The sequence below is a fragment of the Gavialis gangeticus genome, unplaced genomic scaffold (genome assembly GCF_001723915.1).
Source record: "Gavialis gangeticus isolate Ggan-Ray unplaced genomic scaffold, GavGan_comp1, whole genome shotgun sequence".
In the NCBI taxonomy this organism is placed as follows: Eukaryota; Metazoa; Chordata; order Crocodylia; family Gavialidae; genus Gavialis; species Gavialis gangeticus.
The window spans coordinates 71,072,015-71,076,593 of NW_017729022.1; the positions used below are offsets into that span (position 1 = coordinate 71,072,015).

The window sequence follows — 4,579 nt, forward strand, 5'->3', positions numbered from 1 at the left end:
CTCTGAAATGTTGCAAACTCACACAAACAGCTTCTTTCTCATGGCTTTACAGGCCCTGCAGTTGCATGCAGGGGAGAGGCCACACTTGACAGATGGAATGCAGCCTTAGGGTCACTGCTGCCCACAGCTAGGGCCCTGTGGATGCGCTGGCTCCACCAAAGGAGGACCTTGGAAAGGACCTTCCTCCTGGATCACCTGGTCATGGCATCAGAGGACCAGCTGGTGGATGCTTGGGCCTGGCGGGTGGAGAATGTGGCCTGCCAGGACAGGTGGCGGGTGGAGGGCATTGCTTACAAGGAGGTGTGGGACCACTGTGACGAGGTACAGGACTGGTTCAAGGAGGAACTGGCCTGGGTAGACAGGGAGTTCTAGGCACAGCTTCTGACCCTGGAGATGCTGTGGGAACAGAACGGTATCCTGGCCTGGGCAGTGCAGGCCAGGCCATGGATGATGAGCACCAGGTGCTGGATACTGTTTTGGCCCTGGCAGTTGCCTTTATGCTGCCCACTGCCCCGTCCATGACCCTAGCCTCATTTGCCTCCTGGAAGCAACCCACCACCCAGCAGCAGGCCCCCACCTGGTCCTAGGAAGAGGTCCTGCACTGCCTCCAGCATCTAGAAGCCCCTGCCCTAGACCCCATCCCTAGTCTGGCATCACCTGGCCCCTCCACCTGGCCCCAGCCCTGCATAGTCCACAATGAGGGGTAGCCATGGCATTCAACTGCAGGTTCAGCACCCTGGGCATAAAGAACCCACTCTCCACTAGACCTGGCAGGCCAGAGTTCCTGAAGTTGTGGGCTTTGTGGGTGCTGCCCATCTAGCTGGCTCTCCCATGCATGAAGGCCCCACAGTAGTCCATGATAGCTTGGAGAACCATGGAGTGAAAGCTTCTCTTGTTCTTGGCTCTCCACTTTCCTTACCTGCCATGCCTTTGAAGTTGTTTTGAATGGAAAGAGTTGAGAAACTGCCCCAAAGTCCCAGGGAAAAACTGGTCTTGCCCTTCTAGATCTATCAGTGGCTTTGGTAACCAATGGCACCTATACATGTGATGGACCTTTGCTCCAATGCACACTAATTAGCATGCTTTGGAAAAGACTCAATTAATTAAGTGCTGCGAATCTGTTGGAGCATGCTAATTAGTGTACTCCAGCAGCCTCCATGTCACGTGTATTCAGCCTTCCTGTGTTTCAAAATGGCAGCAGGGGAGTGTTAACTAAAGCTTGTCAAACGAGCTTTAGTGAAAGCACCCTGGCTGCCATTTTGAAGTACAGGACACTGAACACGTGTGATGCTGCAGCGCTTCATTAGAGCAGCTCTCAGAGCACATGTATAGATGCCAGAGCACATGTATAGACACGACAAGTGCCTTAAAGGCTACATCTGTAGCCTCTGACCACCTGTACAGCCATGTCCATGCCTTGCAGTTGTTACCAATTGCTTATTTTAGTGGGCCCTCAGCCTTCAGTCCAACAGTGCCCCTCTGTCCTAGTTGATGTCCAGCCCTGCTTGTGCCTCTCTTGCTTTGGTTCCATCTCTCTCAGGTTCTGGTCTGACCCCTCACAGCTTTGCCTTTGCTCCTCTAGAGATCTGGGTCCACCCCTTAAGTCTTTGGTCTTGCCCTTCTAGGTCTTTGAATTCAAACCTCAAGGGCTATGATTTTGGTCCTCCAGGCTCTTGGTTCACCTTTCACAGGTTATCGTTTCATCCCCCTATGGCTCTGAGACTGCACCTCCAGGGCTCTGATCTCACCCCTTTTGGGCTCTGGGTTCACCCTCCAAGAGCCCTGGTTCACCCCCTACAGCACTTGGAATAACCACATGCCTATTTGGCACCACTGGGTCCTCCACCTCCCTTCTCAGTCCTAAACTCAGTTCCTGGTGTAAACTATATATATATATATATATATATATATATATATATGTATATATATATATAAGATAAGCCCTGAGCTTATAACAAAAACTGTAAGCACTCTGGCTGTAAAACAAAGCAGAGCTCTTTTCAAGCCTTCATTTCCTTACTTGTAGTCCTCATGTCAGGCAGTTCCCAGTCAGTCATTCAGCCCCAGTCCTCTCAGTGCAGAGATTCTTCCTTGGCACCATTCTGGACCAGGCTGCCTCCCTAGCTCCAGTCCTGGGCTAATATGTTGCCTAAGTCCTGTCTCTTTTGGTCATGTGTCTTCTCAACTGCCCATAGGTTTTTCTACTTAGGCCAGCTGCCCTCCAGAACAGTTTACAGTTGTTAGGTTAGGACCTAATGCCATGCCTCAGCTATGCCAGCCTGGCTATGCCCCATGCTACTACTGCCAGGCAGCTAGCTCTGTACAAGTCACTTCACAGCCCAAACCAGGTCAGCCCTAATGTACTACTGCAGAGCAGCTCACTCTGCAATAGACACTCACAGCCTCCAAGACCCTGGGAGCCTTGTCTCCTGTAGTCCATAACCAGCTGTTTAGCCCACTTGGAGATCTCTCTACTGCTGATTCTCCCTTAAAATAACAGGGAGTGTCTGCCTCCCTGCTACAGTCAGCAAACAGGGAAACAGTTGGAAGGTAGTCTTATGTGTGACAACAGGTGATGTGAAGCACTTGAATTTTCAGTTAATTTAATCAAAGCAGAGTAATTGTGAAACCATATTAAAGAAATTCAGGATTTCTGTACAGGTTTTCCTTGCTTTATGCAGGTTCTATATGTGCGAATTCACTCTTATGTGGTAAACTTTTATACCAAAAATTCATTATATGCAAGGTAAATTCACTCTTATGCGATCAGTGTGGTGGAAGCGCGTAGTCACCTGCTTTGTGCAGTGTACTATAGGAGTGACACCCACCAAAATATAGTCTTCTGTGTGGATCTGTGCTCCTTGCTCGTTGTTTGTGACGTGTTTCTTTAGTTACCATCCCCGTTATGGCTTCTAAGCATCCTGCTAACTTATCTCCTATCCCTCTCTGCTGTTGGTGATTACCTAAATTGTCTTGTAAAAGTGGTAGAAATGGGTCTGGGGGTCAGTACAGTCGAGGTCTTGGAACAGATCCCTATTTGTTACATTTTAAAGTGGGTTCCCTTTATGAAAATTTGAGTTATGTGCTGTTTTCCAGGAACCCGTATACAGCATAAAGCAAGGGAAACCTGTACTTGGTATAAAAGTGAAGCCTACAAGAGATTTTTTTAAAAATAGTGAGTTCAAAAAGAAAGTGAAATTGTGTAAGAGTTTGAAACTGAACTAAGGCTGGGGAATCCATCTTTGCAGTTTCAGTGAGTGAACTGAAATTGCAAGACGAGATTGTGATTGATAGCCAACAAAAAGCTTGGGAGATCAGATTTAAATGTTGACAAAGCCATTAGAATTTAACACAAGTCACCTGGCCCAGAATGTAGTCTATGCAGGGTAAAAAGTAGTGCTCTTCCATTGTAGATTTGATTTGAGATTCCAGGACAGTACAAGTGGCAGGTGGAGGGGAGAAACACAGCTGACCACTCACCTCAGGTGTAGGCAGTGATTGGCAGGCCTGGGGCAAAAGGAGAGGGTTCAGTGACCCAGGCAGAATCTCAAAAGCCCAGGGCTTGGCCCGGAAGGAGCAGTCTGGCTGTAGGAGCTACAAGAGGCAGAGCTCCAGGGAGCCAGTCTGGACTGCCTAGGGGTATGCCCAGGGGAGCCTAGTTTGGACTGCCACAATAGGGTGAAAGAGACCATGCACTGCAAGCAACGTAAGTGTCTTGAATATCTTGTGTTGGTGCTACCACAGGGTGAGATTAAACTCAACTGGGAAGTTTGTATTTGTGAATCTTATGTTTGGGGAGCGGATGCTCATCCTTTTGATTTATGTTTGAACCAGAGGACCAGGGTGGCTGTAAGGGGCAGATTGGAGACCAGAGGGGTGCAGCAGGGGCATCCAACTCAGAGCACCCTTGGGGCCTGGAACCTGGTGGTGTTGAGTATGGGCAGGAGTCCAAATATGTTCAGAGAGAAGACTGTGGCATGTCAGAGGATGGGATATCTGACAGCAAAGCCTGGAGAGCATAACTCCTGTGCTCACAAAGGGTGTCTCGAGGCTGATTGGCTTAGAGCCTGTGAGGGGCTAGAGCTGGAGCCCAAGAACCTTGGGTCCTGGTGTGGTGTCTCAGTGTCACGGACTGGGGCCTAGGAGCAGCCGTGATCCCACTAGCGCCCCCTACCGTGCCAAGTGAGTGATCTAGCACCCTCTACTCTCTCCTGCCACGTCTTGTTGGAATAATAGTTTGATATGGGAGGCTGCCTTACGATCCCCTTGGTCACAGTGTTCTGCTCATACTGCCCCCCCGTACCAGATGGGGTGACTTGGTGCAACCCCGGCCTTATGGGCTATGTGTGCCTCCTACCTCCCCTTTAGCATGCCCCAAGCCTGGCAGCTGTTCCGAACGTTCTCGTGTCTCCAATATACACGCCCTCACCGGGGCCTCTCCGATATACACGCCCTCGCTTGCTCTAGCGCCCCTGTGTTCATTAGCCCTCGCCCCTCTCTGGGGCCTACTCATGGGTTCGCCCTTCTTCGGGTCCTATTGTACATGTCGGCCCGCCTTGGGCCTCCACCCGCGCGCTCG

At 50.2% G+C, this 4,579-nt stretch overlaps 1 long non-coding RNA gene across 1 annotated transcript in view; it reads left to right on the plus strand.

Moving 5' to 3' along the window:
• The window catches only part of LOC109296121, a 637,130-nt gene extending 633,229 nt beyond the window's left edge, over positions 1-3,901 (plus strand). The window contains exon 3 of the long non-coding RNA XR_002096898.1: positions 3,835-3,901. This is a non-coding gene — a long non-coding RNA (uncharacterized LOC109296121). The remainder of the gene's footprint in view (positions 1-3,834) is intronic.
• Positions 3,902-4,579: the final 678 nt, after the last annotated feature.